Here is a 25,025-nt window from a genome sequence, read left to right as displayed (position 1 = left end):
CAGGAATGGCTTCTCTCTTTGAATTACGTAACATGGATTCCTCAAGGTGGGTTAATATTTTGAGGAAATAATTCATATAATTCACCTTGTAATTTTACAAACTAACAGGATTCCTAAAACTCCTACAAGAAATCAATTTCCATCTCTCTGCACCTTGGGAAAACAGGGAGAAGAGCTAGCAAGGTAGCTTTTCCTAAATAATATTCTCTGCACAATTAACCATGACACTTGGACATCTTTGATCACCAAAGCATGAAAACAATATGAAAAATGAGAGAAAGATAACCTGCTAGGAAAAAAAAAAGAAATCACATTGATACTTAATTACTGCAAGAGAGAAAGTGGAAAAGGCATCCCTTTCACTCCTTCATAGAAGGCGCTAGCTGTTCATGTTGCCCAGTCTTCTTTTAATTCCTCTTCCTTCCACCATTCCATCAGAGAGTTTACATATATAAACACGTACAGATAAGTGCTACTTTAAGCAAAGGGTTGGGAGGTAATACATCACCTTTTGGTAATGCCAGCTCTGTTTGGATTGCTTTCATGAACTCAGTTAGAGGTAGTTATTCCTGGCTCCCAGCTCTCACCGAACTAATCCCAACCCTCACCTTTCATTGTGGATGATGTCTCACAGGAGCAAGCTCTTTTACCGCCTCTCCCCATTCTCAGCTTTAAGGCTTTAGCCAGTCCCCCCTTTCCAGCCAGACCTGGGAAGTCCTGTATTTCTCAGAGGCAAGATCTTTCTCCTGTGACAGTCAGCTGCCAGCTACCAGCTCCAAGTGGCAACCTCACCCAGATTGGCTTAAAATTTTCCTCCCATTTTGAATGCCTGCTACAGCAATCACAGTTCTATGATAACATTTCCAAAATACCTGTGTCATTCTAAGTCTCAGTTTCAAAAATACCAGGCCAAGATCCTCAAAAATAATTAGTACCCATTAAGTTCAATGCCCATATTCTTCCCGATAATCAACAGCTGCAGGGCAAGGGCCTGCGTTCTTCCACCCTGCTCCCTTTTTAGCACACTCAGGCACTGTTTGGGCCAGACCAACAAGCACTGTAATGGGTCCTGCCGTGCACAGCTCAGGGGGTGCCTAGATGCAGAATGGGTGAGGCCACACTGGTTTGAGGGAAAGGTAGTTTAGTTGAATGGATGCAGGCCACACCACGCTCATTGTCCCAGGCCCGAGAGCAGGTCCTGGACTATTTTGTGGCATAACCATATGACACTAAGGCTTAGGCTCGGGCTTTTAGGAAAGTTTATGATAGCTCATGCATAGCCAACCAGAAGCTGCAGACTGCTGAGGGCCGAGTGGCCCCCGTTCCCACCAAAGGCCAGAACCTAGCCCTATTTCTCTCTGACAGCCTGGACCCTGATGAGTATCGTCCCAAAGAAGGCTGCTCCTCTGGCATTCTCAGAAAAGAAATTAAATATAAAACTTAACAGCAGAGGTTTTGTCCAAGTCTTTTAAGGTCTCTCATAAAATCAGTGCAAGCTGTACTGGTCTATTTATTAACCCGAGAAGTGATCTGCATTTTCTACTGGCTCCATTTCCCAGTCACACAGATACATCGCCATCCTACACGAGATAGCTAGATTTGTTGTGTTTTTTCTTAGTGTTTCTTCCTCATTTAGGTGACCCGTTTCCTTCAAAACTTCAAATTCACATTAACAGGATTGGTGAGACCCCTCTTTGACACCCTGACACCCTATGCTGTCAGCTATGAAGGAATGTTATCCCTAAAAAAACACAACAGAAGCTCAAAGGATAGAAATTCAGGTTGCTATAGCACCTCCCAATTACATAGCATTTAAGACCTCTTTCCAAATTCCTTCTCAATGTTTCATCACATTTCCATTTTAATCATCATCTTTTATTTCTTCACTGAGTCCCAGTCAACTGGGAGAGCAGTTAAACTTCACACTCTTGACATAGTGATGGCACTGTCATCTTATCTCAATAGATCTGTCTCACCTAGGAACCCACAAAGATTTTCTATGGCTGTCGCTGATAGATTTAGTGGTCAAACAGCAATTTCTGACTGCCCAAATTGTTCTTCACTAGCATATCGATATGTTATAAGTAAGCTATTTATTCCTCTCTGACTGAGGTAGCTTGTGTTGCTGGATTAAAACATGTCACTATTCCTGATATCTGTAGGACTATATTAAGTGATTTTTTGGTTCAGTGGCCAGGGAGAGAGCGAAATGGATCTTTGGGCTAAGAGCCAGAAAACTCAGGTTATAAGCCAGACGCCAACGAATTTTATGCCAAACTGGAAAGTTTTCAAAAGGTAGTGTCACCCTACAATACTCTATCATCTGGTGATCGGATGGCAAAACATGTGGTACATTGGTTGAACTGCTTACTCCAAATCAGACAGGTAGACAGATTAGAACTTTCATCTCCTGCGTCATATTATGGCACAAATCATGAGAGAACCCCTTCCAGTTGTTCTCCATTTCTCTGAAGGTGAACAAAGTCCCTGAATTATTCCCAAAATTATTTCCTGAAATTCACCTGAATTCATGGATAGTCAGACTTTACAAGCATAAAAGCTGTAGCAGAACAGAGAATTCTGCATAAATGTGAGCACAGGCAGGAAAAAATTTTAAAAATAAATTGTTCAACCCTGGAAGAGTGCAGGGAAACGGTGTGGAGTTCAATTTACAATTTTTTTTGACGCTGTTCTTTGGCAAAGTCTGTTGGATGAGCTGTTCTCTTCAGAAGGGCAGTCCCACAGCCACTGAGTAGAGAAGCTCCAACCGGCCACCTCCAAGTGGACAGGCTCAGGGTGTGCAAAGCATCTCAGAAAACCATAGCGACACTCAGCTGTCAGCCTCCAACAGCCTATATATTTTTCCCACGACTGTCTGTGGTTTGGGCTGGAATTTCTGGGTGTAGCCTGACTGCTCCACAGCATAAAAAGAATTCCTCTGTAAAGTAAAGTTCCTCTTCACCCAGAGAACTTTATCAGGAAAGATGTAAGAATAAGTACATTTTGGCTGTTGTGGCTCCATTAAGGCATTCAAACTCTAAGATTATGCTATGTGTACTCCTGTCTTTCTCTACAGAAGTGCACCTGGCTGGGGAAGATGTGGGCCTTTTAGGACATGAAATAAAATAGACAGTGAAAAACAGGTCATTGCCATTACTGAAATACAAACACTGTATGTTAGAGCTAGGTTGCCAAGATATCTCAAGCTAGATTTGCAAAATCCCAGCATTAATCAGTCAGGTGAGAATTTCAAAGTACATCAACTCCAGCCAGGCCGAGCTGTGATGTTCCTGAATGCCTATTCAGGAGTTCAGTGTACTTATTTAGAAAATATAACACCTAATTTTGATACTTAAATAGCAAATGAACTTAAAGATCTAACCTGGCTGAAAAAAATTACTGCTCTGTGCAAGAAAAGTCTCATAAAATGAGCTGGGGTTTCCAACATGTTATCAGAATGTGTGGAGAACAGTTCTGTATTCCCCACTAGACATTTAGAAATGAAGAAGGTATGGCACCGGGCTTATATGTGCTCAGAAAGAGTTAGGGGAAACTTACCTACCACAGAAAAGATAGCTATAGAGACATCATGTTTGTGAAAATTCCAGGAAATGACTGTGAAAGAGTTTGCACCAACTCAGGGGCTGCTGGACACATTTACTTAACCATAAGATGGCTCACCAGTTTTTTTAATACATATTCCAGTACAAGAACTAAAAGGTATCAAAATAGCTAATCTGGAAAAATATTCAAACGAAAATGAAAGGAGATTCTTCCTTACGTGTGCTAAAAGTATACATGTGTTCAAAAAGTAAATTAATGGAAGAAAAACATACCGCATTTCACACGAACTTTTCCAGTTTAAGGATTCAAAGAGCCACAGATCATTGGAAGCTGGAAGCACACCCTGGGGTAGTACTGTGATGTGTTTGCTCTTCTTATCCCCTTACAGCATCTGCTGTTCTCCCCTGATTTGTCTTACATTTTGGAAGGCAGGGAAGGTGCACATCATCCTCTGGAGGTGATACAGGACCACAGAATAGCTCAAGGCTGCTGTCCTGGGACTGGAGGATTCAACCCATGCTTCTGAGGAGCCTTAACCCAGGACCTTAAGCAGATGAGCCGCTCTTATGCCTGGCTCAATTAGTCACTGTTCAAAACAGGATATGGAGCTACAGGGCCCTTGAATCTGATGGGGTAGGGTTGCTCCTATGTTATATTGTTTCAGAACTTTTTTGCCCTGGAAACGAACTAGAGGAAAGTTTCTCCATACACATCACCCTGAATATGTTAAAAAATAAAAACCTGAATGAGACTGCTGTAGGGAAGAAACTGAAATCCACAGATACAGAAACGGACTTTAAAATGCTAACTAGCGAGATGATTAAGCAGCATGCTCATAAACAACAACATCTGAGCAGACATACATACCAAGGATTAGTCAGTGTTTATTTCTTCGCAATAACAAAAGCAATTAAATCAATCCTGGGAAAGAGCAGTCTCACTACAAGCCAAATCTGTTAGAGCACTCGTGATCTACAACAGAAGTATTGCCAAGCAGCAGGAAATTGCTGGAAAAAACGGTTAGCTATTAACACAAGGAGAAGCTGAAAATGGCTCTCTTCTCCGCTCCAGAAAGTGTGTACAATATAAATAGTACCTGTATCTCCATCTATTTTTCCAAATAATAAGGCCTGAGTTCTTGAATTGCTTATGTTGTCTATATCTAGCAAAGTCTAGCTTGTCTGAGTAAGGAGTGAGTATAGAGTGAGTAAACCTCTTGGTCTGACCTGATGTTGCATGCTCTTAAACTAATAAGAGCATATTATTTTAATTTTTCAACAACTGCTATGTAATTGTTTCTCAGATATTAAAATTCTTCTTAAGTAGTGCACTGGATCAGAAGTAAATGAGAAGACTATAGGCAAGTCATTGGTTGACCCTTTAGGACTTCAGTTCTTTATATGTTTAAACAGTTTACGTACAAATCCAGTTTGGTGTCCAATCCACTGATAAACATAACCTTTGAATTTTCCACATGTTTTTGTAGAGACTCTCTTACCACAGTCTGCCTCTTTCATCATAGTGGCAGTGCCTCCTCCACCCATGATGTGACAGAATTTACAGCAGTGATATCACTATACTGAGTGTAATGAGACTTGTTTTTCATTGCCTGCCAGCCTTCTGAGATAAACTATTCCTCTGCTTTTTCTGACATAGGCAATCTTGACATAGGAAAACCTGAAAACAAAATCAGTATTTAAGGAGAAGGAATTCCCCTTCTCCTGCAAATGAATGGTAAGTTTGTACCGACCGTTTTGTGAGGCAGCAGAGCATGCATTCACTAGCACAGAAATTAAAATTACGTATCTGTTACAGTGCAAAGTTAGTGAAGTTGCTGGGAATGTTCCAAATACACTGTGAAAAGTGAACAATTTCCTGATACCAATTGAGAGCATTGGCAGACCAGTTTATAGAAGCTTGTATTGCAATTATTGTGACTACAGTTTCTGTTGTTTCAAAAAATGCTGCTTGGGTATAGTTCTTCAACCTACTCAGCTCCTCAACTTTCATAGGAAAGTTAGTAGTTCAGTGCACCTTAGCGCTCTTCTTCAGAGCATGGCATTATATCATCATGGGACATAATTCATATTTATTAAGAACTTCACCAAAACTGAGAAACAAGGCAGGGAAAATATAATATAAGTCGATATAACAGTATTTATTATTATATTACACATGACCCCAGAAGTGCACCTCAGATCCTACTCCTCGAGCTGCAAATTAGAAATGATTTGCTTAAGATTCTATGATCAAAACTATGTATTATTAATATGTCTTAGGTGCTCATTGTGGTCTGAAGGTCAAACTCTGTTGCAAAGATGTTCTAACATGCACATTTCCCAGGAGGTTAAGAGACCCTAGTTTTCGCAACACAGATCCAAGCTGTAAAGTTCATTAAGCCACAGTTCAGTAGGGACGTGTGCGTGTATGTGTGTGTTGGCACCAGCGATTCTAGCTTGACCTCTCTTAGACTCTGACAGAAGAGTCTCAAGTTGATACATTGACTTCAGTGTTAATAGAGCCAAATCCAAACTACTGCAAGCTTTGTGGGAGAGATTTAAGTCTGGAATTCCATTGCAGGGCTATGCATAATCATTTACCCTGAAACTATGAACTGTCTCAAGAAATTAAAATACAGTTTTCATACCCACAATCGTTGTGGTCCATAAATTATTAAATTACGAACGTCCAAACAGCCCCACACCATGACTGAAGGACCCTCTTAAACACAATATATCACAGAGGAAGCCAGATGGAAATACCATGTTGGTCCTGACTCCTCCTCTATTCTCTCAGACTTGGTGGGAACCAGCAAAGCAAAGGACCTCCCCTCTGTCTGAAGTGTAGGCCTCCTGGGAGAAAACCCTGTAGCATAAGATACTGTAAAACAAAGCAGAATTCAGCACATCATAACTATATTTTTAAAAAAATGAACATACAGAGACTAAAATGAATGCTATGCGATATCAAATGCAGTATATTCAGGTATAGCAATAAATATGTCCACTAAGCACTTACAGCAATTCTGACAATAAGGCAGACTTTTAACAGAGACATTCATCAAAGACCGCACAGAAACATATTTCATAACTACAAAGATGTGAAGCAACAAAGAGAACAATCATAGTTTCCACACAAGAATCACAGGGTACCATTTTTGTTTTCATAATCCAAAAAGAAATTTCCATCTTGGAACTTAGATCACATGAAAAATGTGAATCCTTTCAGACAGTGCATGATGTGCTGGATCCTACAGAGATGAGCACCAAAGGCACGGTTACTAGTGCAAAACGGTTTGTTATTATAATGAGGGTACCTGCTGGGTACCTGCAATCTGAAAACTGTGAGTCAATGAAGTGTTTCAAAAGTGTCCACAGCTGCTAATAATGTTTTAAATGCATTGAAGGCCCAAATTGAGGACATTAGCCTCAGACAGCTCAGCTGGACTGCTAAATGCTACCTCAGTTAAAGCACTGAGCAGATTTTAAGGTGGGATGCAGTCATATAATTAGGGGGTGAGAGGTGAGGAAAAAATATGTTGTTTATTTTGTTTCATTGCATGAGATAGGACTGGAGATGTGGGAGGGAATGGTGTGTTCACTTAATCTCCCTTTAAGGGCCTAAATTAGCAGCTCAATCTCATTAGATTCTCTATGGGCAACAGGAAGTCACAGATTCACGATTACGTTACATAATTCCTCTGAAATGTCCCATGGAGAATCACTTTCACATATACAATATAGGTATAGCTTCTAGAGACTAGCTTCCTATATTTACGTGCAAGTTAAATAGTGCAATCACTGAGAAGTTATTTCTAGAGACCTGACTGCCATCAGAAGTCCAGTAGGGCTGTAAAATCAGGAGAAAAAAGCTTCAGAACTGAACCCTGGGAATCAATGAAATTTGAAAAAAAAAGTTGGGTCCCATGGTTGATACCAGATGAACATCAGCTGCCTAGCAGATTCAGCAGCCCAAAGGTCCTGGGTGCAATCTTGGGATCCAGGGAATATGGAGTAGGAGAGAGGAGCCTGTGTCACCCCTGTACTTGGCACAGAGACGATAGCTACTGGAATACAATGTCTATCCTGGTTCGAGAAGGCTACAGATGGATGGACGAAACTGCAGAAAAGTGCCATGGGAATGATTAAATTCCTGGACAATGTGTCTTTCAGGGAAAGAATAAATGACAGGATATCAGGTCTTCTAGTCAAGATTTCAAAAGATCAACTTCACCTTGTCTTAAAGAAACTAAGAGTTTATTTGATCACAGTCTGTAAATAAGTACCTGCATTAGAGCAAAATTTCAGCAGTAAGCTGGGTCTTTGGGCTGGAAGACAAAGATACAGCAATATCCAATGTTTGGAAGCTGAAGTATAACTCATTCAAGCAAGAAACAAAGCACACATTTTTTACAGTCAAGGAATTTTTCACTAGAACAAATTACTTCAACTTACAGTGGGTTGTCTCTCTATGCCAGTTTCAAAATACATATTGAATTTTGAGTGAGTTTATACGGAGAGAGGGGCAGAGAGAGAGACTGAGAGAAGGAGACAAACATGCTTGAGTTTAAGGATGATTTAATTTAGGGAAGCTTTATGGTGTGTGTTACAGAAGAGGTCAGACAAGAAGATGTCAAATAGTCCCTTGCAGCTTTAGGATCTATGGTTTTATGAGATAGACTTATTGTGAATTACTACTCTGCTCACTAGAATTAGAAAAAAAAATGAGTTCCTTCTAAAATATCTTGATGAGTTCTTACTACATTTAATGAATTTTACTGTCAGCGTTGCCATGTGCAGATTGCTCTTTTTGCCAAAGTAGTTTTTCTGGCCAGTCAGTTTTCATAAGCACAAACAGCTTAAGAGAGGCACATTCATGATGACAAGCAGGTGCTTTTGGTCTGAAAATAAAACTGGCTTGGATGTAACTAAGAAGTTATTAAAATTAGAAGTGCATAGACTAAACATTTCGCTGCTGCAAAGTCAGGCAAAAGACATATTTTTAAAAGAGAGAAAAACCTCCACAGGCTCCCGAGTGATTGCAAACTCTTTTAAGCAGCTGTACTCTTGCCACGTAAGAGCTGTCAGAGATTTCTGTTTCACATACTCTAAATTTCCACCAGTTTTTCACACCTCACCAGGCTACTGATTATTAATGACACAGAAAATTGCCAGAAATATGATGTTCTCAGATAGCAATGGCCCTTATGCTTAAATTGAATACAGTAGGTCTCTCTCTCTCTCTCTCTCTGTAAATATATATATGTACGTAAGCGAAGGACTCTCAAAGTCATTTAAGGTAGGATAGCATGGGTCAGTGAAGAACTGCACACAGGTAAATGTGTTTGCCTGCTGCCACTTGCTGCACTCGCACAGCCGCCTGCTATGTGTCCTCGATTCTTCATTACTGCTGCCACTCTGCTCTACAGAGAATGAGTTAAATTTATCTCCTGAAGTGGTCTTCATGCCTCACCCATCACGGCTTAATTTGCCTGCTTCTGGCTTAAATTCAGGGATTCCCCCTCTGGTGTTGATTTCCCGCTGCTGAGTTCAGTGGAGTCTGGGCAGCGATTCCCCAGGCACTGCCAAGCCACTAGGGCAGCACCTCCGCCTCCGCTGCCAGGGCCCGAGGCACATAAGGAGTTGACCTCTTATGGTTCACGAGCATTTCTCCCTGCATTTGCAGTTTTATTTTAGCTGAATTGCCTAACAAAATAGCTATACCACAGGCCTGTTCTTCCCCAAAATGTTTAGCAGTCTACACATGCTTACTGCTAGCCCTGTAACCCTGACAAACAAGAGTGAGCAGCAACCGCTGCAGTTTCTCAGTACCTTTTCGTGTCTTGCCTAATTTTCTTATACGTTTTCTTCTCATACCACAACTTCATATTCCATTGCATGAAAGCCTCCTGTACAGGATCCCTGGCATGCATCCATTTTACCACTGCTACTAAAAACAGTTTGGTCATATTTAAAACAGATTTTCAGGCACGGAGCACCATTTGGTACAAGTGTGCATTCTTGTATCACAAGAAAAGATAACTACTTGGAAAAAAGGAAAGGTAACAGAGAAAAGCCCTGGCATATTTGTTCTCCCTTTTTTTTTCTGGCATTAAAGTAGGAAAATTAGATTTTTTTTTCAAAATCATTGATGAGAAAATTTTCTGTTATGGAGCATAAGGTATTTCAAAGCTAGAAATACTTGCTCTATCCCAGTGGATGTCTAGATTCCCAGCTTCACAGTGAGAAGTACCAATGCTTATTCCAGCAGATCAGAAAATGCTAGTGGTGAACACTGCAAAGCTAAAGCCTGAATATGTTTTAAAAAGGAGGGGGAAGAAAAAGAAGAAAAAAGAAGAAAAAAAGCAGCCAGAATTTAGAGGGAGAAGGATACTGGAAAATAAAACCAACAAATTTTAAAATCCTACAGTGCGTTCTGAAATATCTCTACAACAGAGCCTAATATAAATACATGATAGGCCATGTTGTAAAAAGGTTTTATTATATTCATAACAAGGCGCTGCCGAGAACATTCTTGGCACTATATAAATAATAAATAGTGATAACAATGCACTCATGACTTCACCACATGTGAGTAATGCAGCATGTACAAGCTAATACCAATAAAATCTTTATATCTCCACAAGCCATCATGTATTCTCTCTACGTACTATGTCAACGTTCTTAAACTACTACTAAAACATTGATCAGATCAGTGTACTCTGGGTGTTTTAAAATCTCTGACATCTGGAAAATTTAAGTTGCTAAGAAAAGAAATTTTAAAAGGGCTTCAGAAAGTCAAAAGGATCTTGCTTACTGAAAAGTCACGCTGGAAAGGATAAGCAGAAAGCACAGACTTGTCGGTGGAAAATAAAATGATTTCATTTGGTTTAATGTGAAAAACATAGAGAAAGCACTCAGGTTTCTTAAAAAATGGCAACTCTGTGATCACATTGAAAAAATCCGCAAACAGTACGCAAAGGATAAAAACCCACATGATTTTAATTTTGTAAATTATACAATGACTCAGTCAAATTATGTTCATTAGAGTTATAACAGCTTCTGTTCCTCTCATGCTTTCCCTCATCTTTTCTATGTTCTTGCCTTCCAGGAAAGAATTGAGGTATTTTAATCCATCCAAAACCATGAGCTCTTTAGAAAATGAAAGCTGTTGGCTTTTTGTATCCTCTCCTTTTCAGATCACTTATATTATTGTTTCAGGTTTTAGATTTCAGACTTCGTTGTCTGAAGCAGATAGTTTTTGTGGTCTGCGTTAGACTGATGGAATGGTTTGCTTTCTTTAGGCTTTGCCTACTCTTGCCAGCTGAAAGCATAACTGCATATGAGGGGACATCCTAAAGCACAGTTCTCTCTCTCCGCTCTCTAAACGTATATTCAAAGATAGTGGCAGGCAGAGGGTATGCCTAACCAAACAACAGCACCACTTCCCTTGATTTCAATTCTAGGTACCTTCACTTACAGTAAAATGCATAGCCGTGTTCTACATTAAATATGCTTACGAAAAACAATACATGCTTGATCAGTCTACTTCTGAATGGAGAAAAAAAGGGAAATGAAATGTGACACAAACTGAATGACAAAACAGTTTAGATAAAATCCTCAAAAACATTAGTTAGGAGTATCAAATTTATTCAACTAGATGCGATCATTCTTTGATTAAGTCTAGAACCAGGAATCTGACGTTAGCTAATATTTGATGCTTAAGGGAAGCAAAAATTCTTGTAAAGCATCTCTTTCTTTCAGGTTGAGATGAGGCACTCCTATTATTTAACCTGGCCTATAAGTCAGCACCTTCAAAGTACCTTTGCCATCTAAGTGTGGAACTTTTAATAATTGGGTAAAATTATTCCATCGTTCTGGTAGCAAAGAATTAATAGTTTTTCCTTATTAGATATATATTTTTCTAACATCATTGCTCTGCAAAATATTCAGCCATGTTAGAAATTCCTAGCACACCACAAACTATTCATCTGATAACACAAGGAAATCAGCACTTCCTCCTATGGCAGCTGATATCTAAAGAAGAAGAGCCTGATTTCTCTCAGAAAATAACCTTCTCCCTTTGCATACCAAATACTCAATATTATGAGAACTATTATAGAAAATTCAAGATATGAGAACCGTGTCTTCATAAATTAAACAGAGCTATGGAATTTCAGCGTGCAGTGAAACTCAATCTTCATCTGAGCTATTAGTGTTACTATTAGTGTTAGAATAGCCCCTGGCATGGTTTTGACCTAGGCCAGTTGGTATTCCCTCAGATCCTTAGGCATGGTTTAGGATATTAATACTAATGTATTGCCTGGGACCTATTTCCTAGTTTGGATCCAGCCACCCAGTTCTGGATGTGAAGACAGGTTAGCTGTAAGGATATGGCCAGACTGTACTACTAGGCCACTCATCCAGAGAATGTTTCCTGATGTTGTTCAATTTACTGAAAATGGACATAATCATTAAGACAAAACTTCTAACAGGTATAAGGCCTAGTGATGCACTTTCTGAGCATTTCCGAATTATAATAGTACTGACCTCCCACAGAAATCACAGGTTAGTTGGTGGCTAACTTGCTCAGTCCTGGAATCAAGTGCTTAGCTTAAAGTTGCTTCAAATGCTATGCTTAAAGCTAACCATATGCTTGAATCTCATTGACTTCAGATTAAAAATGTGATTAAATTTAGATGCTACACTTAGTTAGGACCTTGTATTTTTAATAGTAGATCAAAGTCCATAAATGCTTTAAGTGCAGTTTCTTTTAATACAGTGTATGACAAACACCAATAGCGTATTCTTCTTGTGGTGCCAGGTACTTTTATTATAGTGAAGATCAGCCATTCCAGCTACAGCAGAAGAAGTAGGCTTGCAGTCAGATCGGGTGTGAGTGTAAGCTTTCTTGCTTTTAACCTCAGTGTTTATTCACAAAATGCCAAACTCAAACACAAATATTCAGATAGGAAATGGTATATAAAAATGAAAATATATAAATTCATAAAACATCTCCCTAAAGATAAATGTACTTTAAGCATTATCAGTACCATGAAAGTATTTCTGCAGTGAATGACACTTGTCCTTCTTTGTAATTCTGGACAAACCTAGCTCAGTTCTTCAGAATCCCAAAATATTCCATGGCTCTGGTGAAGCATTGAATGAGAAAGATTTTAGGAGAGGGGTGGAGGTCTTGCAGAAGAGAAGCAGAACTAGAGAGTGTTTGTAACATTAGTAAGTCATCTCAGTCAGAGAAAGAGCTGATATATACTGCAAAAGTGGATGTATTGGCACTATTTTGTCTTATTGATTGTTTATTGTGTGCTTCTTTTTCTAATAATACAGTTTACAGAACACATACGAGTTCAGGCAGCATAACAATTCTTTAGATAGTCCCAAAAAAGCTGCTAATGTTTACCTTATGCACATGAATTTGCGAAGAATAATTGGCTAGTTATTACCTTAATGTGTTGTAGGATATTGCTGTCTATCAGGAGAACAAGTAACAGAACTTTTCTGCTAGGCAGGTAAGTTCTTTTATACCAGGTATGAGCTAAACATTCATTTGTATGCTAGTTTATTTAATTACCATCATCAGAACATAAACAGTGATTGGGTTTTTTTACTGGAAAAAGCCTTGATCTGAGGAGATGAAGGCATTTTCTAAGACATCTTTAGAAATAAACTTTGGGCCAAGACTCTTATTGCTTGCATGACACATAAATTAGCAGATAATCTTTAAAATACAACTCGCCAGGTGTCCCATTGCTCAATAGCAGGATGGGACCCAGCCGGCCATGGAGCTCTCTGGCTTCTTCCTCTAGCCAGGGCTTTGCATTTCATTCATCCCAGTGTGAGTTTGCTCCAGGAAGGCCTTGGTGCAGCCCTTCCAAGGAACCAGCCACCCCACAGGTGAGGTGCGTGCAGCACCCTGACATGCATGCCTGTCTGGGCTCCAATAAATTGGTGGCCCTTCGATGAACCGCTGTGCCTTCTTATCACCAACGTAGAGCTCACAGTTTGATGCCGTTTTATGTTATCAGTCCTTCCCTCCCCTTTGCAGGCAATTACCAGCAAAAAGGATGACAGAGAATAGTAGCAAGAAGGTAATAAATCCTTTATTTTTGATGCTTTTATTGCTGGTAATTTTTTCCCAAGCCTTTTCTCTCTTTTTTGACAGCTTCTGAAGCTGCAGTTTACAGCCCAACTCTTTCAATCCACCTTCTTGTATTGAAGTAGTGTTTTTGATGTTGGAAAAGACCTTACATAGCTTTTACTCTGGATAGAGGCTTGGGTAGGACCAAGTACTTTTGTTGGGACAAGCTGCTTAGTATTCTGAAGAAAAGGGAAGTTCAGCTATGTTAAGTTTTCATTCCCTTCTCCTCTCCCTTTACTCCACCTCCCATCATGTTCTTAATCTTGTTTCCCTTTTTTACTCTCATCCCCTACTCACACTGAACAAGAATATGTACCTTGGTTTCTTATAGGTCTTTCTTTACAGATCTTCAAAAGTTAAAGCCCTTGGTGGTCATCCTACAGAGCAAGTATATCAGTGGCACAAAAAGCACTTTGAGATATGAGTGGCATGTGTGTAATCACGTACCCCTGAGCAGTGTGTCTACAGTCATTATTGGATTATAAACCCGGCTTTCCCCAGAATGCAGTACGCCCTCAAAGACAGCCAACCTCACAGAAAGAGAGATTAGATGCACGCTTTGAGGCCAGTAGGGGAAAAATGTGGCTCTGTATTACCTATCTGTATATATGTGTGTGTGTGTGCATGCGTGCATGTGCACAAATATTATCTATTTATTTATTTGCCTATTTATTTATAACACATGAAAATACATAAGCCAGAAAGAGATGAATCCTGAGAAAAACACTAGGGGTCCTTCTTAGCAGCGAAGCATTCAACAGTGTTCAAATGAACAGAGCCAATTTCTGAGACAAATTTAGTTTTTACTGGAAATGCCTTCTCCTGAGGAGGGGGAAGAAATGGAAAAAAAAAAAAAAAAAGATAATTTATGACTTGCTGTTTAAAATCTTCCTGGACCAATTTCACTTTTGCACTTTTTGTCACCTTTCAGCTCTGAAATGGAGACTGGCCTCAGCAATGTTAGGGCTCATCTATCCTCTCTTGAACTTCCCTGCTGAATTTGCAGGCATCAGCACGAAAGAACCCAAATACAGATTGAACCTGGACCTTGGAGGGGGGTGGGGACCTGCCAAGATTGAAGTCAGTCCCCAAGCTTCAATAGCCCTGTAAGACTGTGGTTGAAAAAGGAAAGGAGATGCATTCCTAATGAATGTAGTTTGAAATATATACTTTAAAACTTAAATGAATAGGTTTTTAGTTACAGTGTGGTGCAGAGAAGAGAAGATGTGGAACAACTGCTTACACAGACATAAAACAGTCTCATTCTCTCACACTCTCTGGGTCCCTTAGGATGTGGTTGGGCAGATGGATACACACATGTGCAAAGGAATCCTCAACAAAAAAAGCCTAGGAAAACAGACAGAGAAAATATCTTATGTAACAGAAGTATAATGAAATCCTCCAGTAATTAGCCTAAGAGCTTGTAATTGCACATTTGCTGGCATGTTACTTACATCAATTACGTGTTTGCTGCTTTAAAAATATTTTTCAAGGACATCTTTCAAGATGTATCCTTACAGAGTTTAGTAATTTTACCATATTTTACAAAACTAGCTGGGAGAAGAATTTTAAAGACTTTGAACTCATTTTAATGCAGTAGATCTCATTAAGCTTGCACCAGACTGCAAAGAAAGCATTTGGCAGTGCCTACTGTGACAATTGTTTCCAGTATGCCACTATGTATGTCGTATCTTGCATTTTCTCTAAATGTTTTGGAAAAGGGACAGAACCAGCTCAAAAATACAATACCGGATAGCATTTTTAGGGCTTGTACAGCATACTAGTATCTGCAGAGTGAAATGAAACAATGTATGCCAATTTAAAAAGTTGTACACAAGCCTGTAAGAAGTTATTAAGCTAGCACGTTCAAGAGTTCTTGAGAGAAGTTCAATACCTGTCATTCCCTCGCTAGCTTTAAATGGAAACTGAGCACCTAAGTCCCTGCAGTGATTTAGGAAATCTCATTTAAGAGTATTTTAACGGGATAGGTTATACATTCCATCACAGTTACATTGTATATGATTAGGTTTAGTAGCAAGCACAAAGTCTGTGCTATACAGTATATTTTATCTAAGAGTCTCTGAAATCTCAGTAAGTCCTAACAGTCTTGGACTGACAACTACCAGGGTTGTCTTAAGTCTCCTATTTCCAGTTTCTCTCATTGTTGTGACACTGGCAAAATCGTAAACCAAAAGTTGTCAAAAGTTTGCAGTTACCACATGATGTGTGCCTTCCTGCCTAGAAATGATGTTCATGGGGAAAAAGAAATCTGAAATTGATAAATGTGGCCAGTTGTCTAGGAATATTAGATATCTGGCTCTTCTGCATACATGGTCACTCTACTGCACACGTGCAAAGAGTACATTTTTGTAGGACATCTCAAACCAGTCACATATTCAGTGTTTGTGGATGCATCCTATTACATATACAGCACCTAGCATCACAAATATGCACGTTGTACAATTATTCAGCGGATGCACATGGGCCCAGTGCATCCTGCCCTTGTCAGACACATAAGCAGTATGCATACGCAGCTAACTGTGTATGTCCAGGCCATGTGGGGCTTACTGAGCACATGCAAGTCACTCTGCAACACACTCAGATATGCTGCTTGTCTGTCAGCTATACTGGACACTGAGGCCAGGCACATAGCAATAGCAAAACCCAATAATCTCATCCAAAATAAGACAAGAAGGCAGCAGCTAAACTAAGAATTAACAGCCACACAAGTCAGGACCCAATCTCCTTTTTTAACCAGTAGACCACACAGTCCTTTGGCTTCCCCTGTCTCCTTAGGTGAATGTGAAAATCACAGGCCAGCTAACCCTATTGCACAGTGTGCTTAAACAAGAAAGTAGTTACATACATACCTTTCACATAAAAAATTATACAGAAAACCAATTGTAACCCAGAAGCCTGTCTATCTGTCTGTTTTGTCAATAGATCATCACTGAAAATATTTGAAGGAGAATTCAAAGGCTACTAAACATTTCAAATATTTCATGCTGGGAAAGGGAAATCTGCACTCTGCAGTTAGCCATAACACAGTTTATTTGGCAGTTTATTTGACTAGCCAATGAATATGCATGCTGTGGCCAAAATATGGAGGTATCTAACTTCAGATCAGCAACAGTATGTCCTGTCTCTCATCCTTATGGGTCTGCCCTAGAGAGCGTTGTGATGGGGGAGAAGTTGGGGATTATTACTTTTGGAGCATTTTAACGGACCCAGGCCCATAAGAAATCAGGCTTTATCAGGCTGCTGTTCTTAAGACAACTTCTAAAGTTATGTTTCTTGCTAGGACAAAGCAAATGCTTGAAGATATTCTTCCCAAAAGATGAAAATGATACTAAGTGTTAAAACTGACTAGGTATTTTCAACTATCTGGCTGGCCACATACCTGACAGTGGTACAGACCAGCTGGTGCCAGCAGCTCCTGCTGAACGATCCTGCCTACTGCTAGCTCCCCCATGCTAGGAGTTCATGGAGCACAACAGGCCTGTGGGACTGAACCGGTGTTTGGGTAGTCTGACAGAAATGGCCAACAAAGATTTCTTGATTGTGAGAGCCATAGCTGCCTCACAAAAGTAAGAAGAAGCACTTAGGCAGAGCTGCTCTGGCAAAACATCCCAGGTTGTACACCAGCGTTTTACCCCAAGAGCAGTGCCAGGACAGCTGCACAGTTGTCATCTTAGTATCTGGATCAGAAGACTCAGGTTTCAACGTGCCACACTGGAGCGCATCCTCTGCGTTCCCGTAGCAGAGTCCTTTAGTTTTCTTGTTCTATGTAGCACAGAGCAAGAGGTAGCAGGAGGGATCATAACTTAAGCTGGGAGTTTTAGGGGCTGCAGTCACAATCATGAGATACTATTTATCAAATGAGTCAACATCCGGAGTCATCACTTAGGCCCAGAGGAAATTTTAGCATTAAAAAGATTTGTGCCAGAGTTAGAGCATATGATTTAGTTTACAGTATATTGTTTCATCTGATAAAAATAAGTGCAGAGCAGTTGCCAAGAAAAGAGCAATAAGGAGCAAAAACAATGCAACAACACTATTTTTATTTTGTTCACCTTTAAGAAGCCTGCTGAATGTCTGGAAAGAATTCTTACATATATTTTACCCAAGCATGTAAATAAAATTCTCCTTTCTCATTTCTACACAGCCTTTGCAGGATTTGCCCAGGGTTTCTTACTGCCTTTTTCCCTCCATGAAATGTCAAGACTTCAAGTACTTCTAAACAGTTTCAAACTCGAAATAATTAGCTGAACAATGTAGCAGTCTCTAATCTCATTTATGCATGTGATAACTTAGCCAAAAAGATTAAAATACATTGGGATTTCTAAGGCAAGCTCTTCATGGGATATCACAGAACAAAAATATTGGAAGATTTTGGAATAAAAAAGTTAAACACCTCTTCTATGTTTAGCTGATATTTTGAGATGAGCGGACTTCCTAGACGAATATAACTGATGAAGTAGAAAGCAGGTTGCTACTTAAGCTAATGAAAGACTATACTCGTTCTGCACGCATTTTTGATGAACACAAATAAAAGGAGAAGTAATTCTCCCTTAGGAGCTAATCAACATGCAGAGAAAGGACACACTGGCTTTTGGCAGGCCAAGAACAGCTGAACTGAGCTTGCCTATGTGAGCCATGAATGTAGCAATTAGTGACTAATCCAGATCATGTCAACAGCTGGCAGTGATAATTCTGTGCAGAGTTTGTATTTCCTGCGTTTGATACTGTCCAGTGTTCTCTCAACAACAATAAGTGATTTTGTAAACAGCCACACTGAAAAGCGTAGTCCTATTTCAATGGATTGTTTTCCTTGCTTTCTCTTTCTGATCCTTTCTCCACAGACTTCTTTCACTTTCTTTTACAAAATGTGTACTGCTAAAAGAAAACCCTATAGAATGAAATTTCACTCAGTCGCCATCTGTGGCCTGTCTACAGCCCCATGGGTATTAGTCTGACTCTGGCATGTGTCCTGCCCAGTATGCCCCAGCCATTTGGGGCTCAGGAGAGGCTATCAGCACTTATCCAGATGTTTCCACACACTGAGTCTTGTGGATCCTCTTCTGGGGCTACACAGCTGTTTCAAGATGTAGCTGAATGTTGATGAGCAACACTGTTCTTTAACTTATTACCAGAGATACTTTTACACTGCTGACTGCCTTCATGACATCACGACATGGTTTTTATTGAAGCAAAAGGACAGGAGATGTATAAGAGAGATGAAAACCGCAATAAAGATATTACTGATGCGTAAACTTTCTGAATTTGTTGGGGGGACAAAAGGACACTCAGGGCATAAGAGTGACCCCACTGCTGAGTCCAGCTCAAAAGCACAAGAAACTTAAGTATTTAAGGCTATGAAAAACTGCTCATAAAATACAGGAATATCTTCAGAACGAAACTAAGAGAACAAAACTCAGAACAAAATTTAAGGCATTGGCACAGATGTAATCTCCCCACCATTCCTAAAATGTTCTGTTTAATGTGAAATATTTCCCCACATTTGCAGATCACACAGTATATCAGACTAAAATTTATGGTTGTTGCACTTCTAGGAAACCATTATTCCATAGCCTTAGAGCTGGGTAAAATGTGAACCATTTCTACTAACTGACATTGATCTGAAGTTAATTTAATAGAATTCTGATTATGTTAGAATTAGAGATGGTGCCAAGCTCTTGCATTCATAGAAAAGGAGAATACAACAGTCCAAATTTTGTTTATCTCGTTGTAAAGAGCTGTTAAAGTTGAGATTGAGTTTGCATCTGAATTTCCCATAATTATTAGGCTTCCAAATCTGCATATCTGTTCGACTTTCTCCATTTGGAACGTTATATCTTGTCATTGTGTCTGCTTACACAGAACACGTCTATTATCTTTTCTCAGGGATCAGAATATATAACCAGTCATTAGTCTAGATTATAGCGGTGAGGGGAAAATTCATTTCACTAAATAAACTAATTTTCTATATTAAAATACAAGTAACAGTAATATCAGAGACTATCAGAAAAGTATCAAGAAAGCTCTTGAAATAAGGATGTAAGCAGAGATCTGAGACACATGAATGCAACTGCCTGAAAATGGACAGCAAAGAGACAAATGAATAGTGTCGGGATACAATAATTCAGAATTTCATAGAGGACAGATTTTATGGTGATATTGCATTTTTTGGACCCAAACATTTAAAAAAAAATGCACTTGGGCCAGAATTGCACGTAAAACTGTTTATAAATTTTAGAGAGCAAGACAGATGGTGGAACTGTGCACAATAAAGACCAGTGTAGACAACTTAACATTTATAGAAATAGTTTACCAAATTAACAAGAAAATATGTTTTCCTTGAGGTTCAATTTATTTTTCAGTCCATCACATACCATTTAACTGGTAATTTTATCTTTAGAGGCATGATAATTAATAAAAAGTACAAATGCAGCAATTCTATTCTACAGAATTGCATTTGCTTCTAAATAATTTTCATAAAACCCTGTTCATTTCGCCTGCACCCCCAATTACTGTAGCACTTTTTCTTTAAAGGTTAGCTGATCCATTCATACACACAATTAATTGCAAAAGAGCGCACAGTAGCCTAGGGTAAGTTCTCTCTGGCCCTACTGGGGACCATGAACAACGCGTACAACCTTTCTGAGGCTGTACAGAGAGTAACTCAAGAAGAGGGGCCATGCCCCCTGCCCTTTATCTGTATAAGAATATACCTATACAAACAGAACTGCCCTCAGGCACACTTCTATCCTTTATTGACTTTAATTAATACATCCCTGTACATCCATAAAGGATTCAAGACTACAGGATTATCCTCTGAGCGGTTTACCACCTGGCACTGCTTTGTTCCTGGTACCATCCCAAAACACTAGGAAAGGAGTAACTTTGCAGGAACTAGGTATGCTTGCCTACAAGATGTTCAGCGTTGGCAGGCTGGGAAAGTACTAGTAGTACAGCAAATTCTATGTTCCACGGTCATGCTTTTTGAAAGAGTCATCATGCTGCTTTCCTGGAGTAGTGGAATATATTCGTACTCCAACTATGATTATATAAGCTCTGTATAACATTCGAAAAAGAACTCTCTATTTACTCCTCTCTGCACTGTGTCTGTCATAGTAAGGATTTCGGTCACTGTCTGTTATCACCTATTTACATCTGAAACACAAACCTATGTTTCATTCTGACTCAGTCATACTCACTATTCACCAAAGACAGATCCTCCCTCAGTTTAACGTTATGACCCTTAAAATGTTCACCTCTCCTGATTTCAGGTATCTTTAGATAAGGTTTTGATAGACGAGCATAAGGCACCTAATATAAGCTTGTCATCTCAGCTCCCCCTATAATCAGTGGAGAAAGACAGATGAGGACTCAGCTCACTTATCTCAAATAGTTGTCTCAAAGGCTGTCTCCCTCCTCCCACTAACTCTGGAGGAAACCAAGAATGTAGCTCAGGTGCTGACAGTAGTTTACCAAAGAACTAGGGTGGAGTTGGCATGGGCAAACTATTCAATATTCACCTCACTACTGGGGCATGTTTTTTAGCCCTAACTTTTGGATTACCCAGACAGAAATATGCATACACTAACATGCATGTGTATTGAAATATGTGTACAGTGTTTCTTGGACAAGAGTCTAAGCAGGCGAGAACTCTAGGGAGAATTGTCCCACTTTTCATTTAAAGTGAGCATACCAGAAACACCACAGGGGCTTTCAGTAGCTAAAATGAAAGAGAAAGTCTTTTCAAAAAGAGAGCATTTAAATCTGCCAAGTGAAATAGATTAAGATCAAATGTTTTAAAACCAAACCCTTCTCTAACCCAGCCTATTTTGCAGCATGAGTCCTTGTCTCCAGCTTCGCTCTCCAGTCCAGCAACTTTCCTTAGCTGCTTCTATTGCTGCAGCTTTCACTAAAACTCCTGTGGGGCCTTGAATGCACTCCCTGATGCAGGCAGGCAAGCAGCTCCCCAGACCATCCTTGTGGGCTTTGGTGAGGCTGCAGCCCAGTGCATGCTCCAGCAGCTTGGACTCCACATGGCCCTCTAAGCTCTGTGTCTAAGCCATGGTCAGGAAAAAAGCAATCTTTCTTTCTTTCCAGACAATTACACCTGAACTTCTGCACTGTAAACAGATAGTCTTCAGTGTCAGTTCAAAACCATATCCTTTTATCAAAATTTAATATAGTGCTCACAGTAAAATGTGAACAGACAAATAAAGCAGCCCATCCATGAGAATCAGATTTACTGTGCAGATTTTCTGGGCAGGGGCAGTAAATCTGATGCTCACAGGAGGCATTTAGTTTCCATTGCATGTGCAGACCACAGGAGTAGAGGTTGTATGAGGGGTTTGGCCAACACTTCCTGGAACCTGTGTAGTCACACAGTGCTGGACTGACTGCATATAGCAATCTAACAAATTGTGCAGCAAAAGTTCTTCCAACCATGACACGCAGCAGGATGAAATCTTGGACATGTGACTGAGTGTCTAGTGTCTCTGGACGTACAGTGGTCTAATGAAATCATCTATCTTGCACAGGCTACCAGTCAGCCTAGGCATAGCCTCAAAATCCACCTTAAAGAAATTCAAGATGAAAAAGCAGATGTGGTCAGGAAAACCTGGACACTTTGTAAGCATACCCAAGCTACGTTCTGTGGTACTTAGAACCCTTTTCCCATCAGTACCCAAATTAACTAGTTTAAATCTCAGAGAGGCATGTCTACATGAGATTCAAACACAGAACCGATTGCAGGGTGGACAATCATTTGATAAATGTTATGAAAAGAACAATAAAAAAGAGACACATTGCCAAATACAGTTCTGAGCTGCAAAGGGAAGTAATGGAAACATGAGGTAAACTATTATTCTTGGATATAGAGAATGCATGGTATGGAATATTTTGGCACTCATTTCTATTTGTTTGACTATTTGTTTAATTAGGATAGATAGCACTTGGCTATCCATTTGTTTGCATTGCGTTTGTTCTTCTTACACCATTTATTGGCTTTTAGACATGAAATATCATGAAAGTAAAATTTGTAAAATTGCCTCTTACATCCTTCCTCCTGAGATATTTTGACACACCTCTATTAAAAGCTCTGAACTGATCTTGGAAGATGGAAGTCTCTTCTAATTGCACAAGGATTGTTTCATGATCTCTCTTGGATACCATTTCTGGCCCTTTTTGGATAGAAAGCGCATAAATAGGAAGAAAATGGGGAACATGCTGATCTTCAAAAGGAAGACTTTGACAAAAATGACTGATCAGAAAAAAATGGAAAAAAATAGTTCCTCTGGGGCTTCTTGCTCTCTCTCTTGTGTTCATCGATAACCTTCCTGAGTGATAATCCTCCAGAACCATCCTTATGAGGGGCCCAAACAAGACAGTAAGTTCAGTACCACAAAGTCATAGTAATAGTTACATATCAGACGCTAAACTTCAGACTCAGGTTCTAAAACTGATCATCATGGTGCATATAAACAAGGAAATCCTTCTCTGCCCCCTGCAAAATAAAAGTCAAGCTGTTAGTATAAGTAGCTAATATTCTCTAAAAATATATCATGCTCTTTCAACTCAGTTTTCTGACTTAGTCACTTCCCCAAGAAAATGATGCCAAGAAGAGCTCTCTACTTTGTTCTTATACTCACTGTTGTTGAGTCTTTCAGGTGTTTTCTTACCAAAGATAATGCTGATAAAATATATGAAGTGAGATAAAGTTTCTGTCCTTAGAATTACTATATCTGGTGCTGAAGAAGAAAATATTTCTTTCTCTTAGAACATAGACTTCAACCATGTGCAGTCCAGCTCTTTTAATTGTTCCTGCTTTGATTTCTTTCCTTGAGACAGTTCCCATACTGGAGAGCTCCTGGAAATCATTTTAGAGTCAGAAATTCTTTCTGTGTAAAAAATTTGAGACTTCCTGCAGCTGTGGGATACAAGCCAGCAGACAGGAGATGTGGACTTTCTTGCCAACTTCTGCACAGTGCATGGCAGCAGAAAGACCCATAATATTTTCAAAGTTTGATGTGGAGGTTTTTCACTTAAGAAACAAGGCAGCAGTGAATGTTAAACACTAGAACAGAAACAGAAATAACAATATTATCAGGACAGCTATATACGTAGCCTTTTTGCACTTATTTCCATGAAGACAAAGAGGAAACAGAATCAGACTTGGCACCTGCCCCACTTACTCCTCTGTCTGGCATGTCTCTTCTCCTTAACCATCCTGTAGCCTGGATCTGGACCACACATAAGGCCTTCATCAGAGTCATGGTACCACATGAGCCCTTGTTCCAGACAGAACGGAGAGTTGCTCCCAGAACAACTGCTCCCAGAATAGCCTCATGGGAATACACTCTGCTCTAGAGATGGGAAAATATGCTCATTTGGTCATAATGGGATACCACTTTTGTTAGAAAGATAGGAAAAAAGCATGCTCATTATAATGAGTGAAATTCTAGCCCTAGTGAAAATCAAGAGGAGTTTGACACTAGCTTCAGTGATGACAGGATTTAACCCTGTGTCCTTGCTGACAAATTTGAAAGCTTTTCAGGCAGATACACTAAAAGTGTCACAAAGAGAATATGAAGCATTTGAATTCACTAGTCTCTTGAAGTTCAGATCATTTACTCACTAGCTGGCTTTTCTGAAATATCATTTCAATTCCTGGGAAACTGGATTTCTCTAATAAGAATCCCCACTAGCCGCTAACCATGAACTGGTAAATTGACATCATGCTATTCTGCTCCACCTGGAAATCTCATCTGAGGCTGCTGTTAGTTCAGGTTTCTCTTCACTACCTTTTGCCTTTACAGCAGCAGACACATTTTAGATTTCACGGAAACATTTTTTTAAATACTATGTAAAGCAAAAGTCTGAATCAGATAAAGCCAAAGTCAAGGGCAGTGGTCTCCAGCTTGGACATATGTGGCAAGCAAGTGTTTGAGGAGAAGGGTGTTTATGTTTAACAGATGCAAAAAGTATTTACATAAGAGGAAAATAAATAATTAGTTACTGGATTGGAGTAGTCCTCTAACCTCCAACAGGCAATACAGTTACATCAAGGACTTTTGACTATTTAATTCAAACATAGGATAGTGGAAACAGAAGGGACAACAAAACATCAGCGGCTGGCTGGATAGGACGTTTTTCTTCATTTAATGGGACCTATTCCAGGCATGCTGAACCAGAGCTCTTCCCTGCTGCTGTGCCACGTCCTACTCAATCTATCAAATTCCATGACAGCAAAGAGCAGAAGCAAACATAAATATTTGTTCCTTGCCTCCTAA

The sequence above is a fragment of the Struthio camelus genome, chromosome 3 (genome assembly GCF_040807025.1).
Source record: "Struthio camelus isolate bStrCam1 chromosome 3, bStrCam1.hap1, whole genome shotgun sequence".
Taxonomy (NCBI): domain Eukaryota; kingdom Metazoa; phylum Chordata; class Aves; order Struthioniformes; family Struthionidae; genus Struthio; species Struthio camelus.
The sequence above is the reverse complement of the archived record's forward strand: the minus strand, read 5'-3'. Positions refer to the sequence as shown.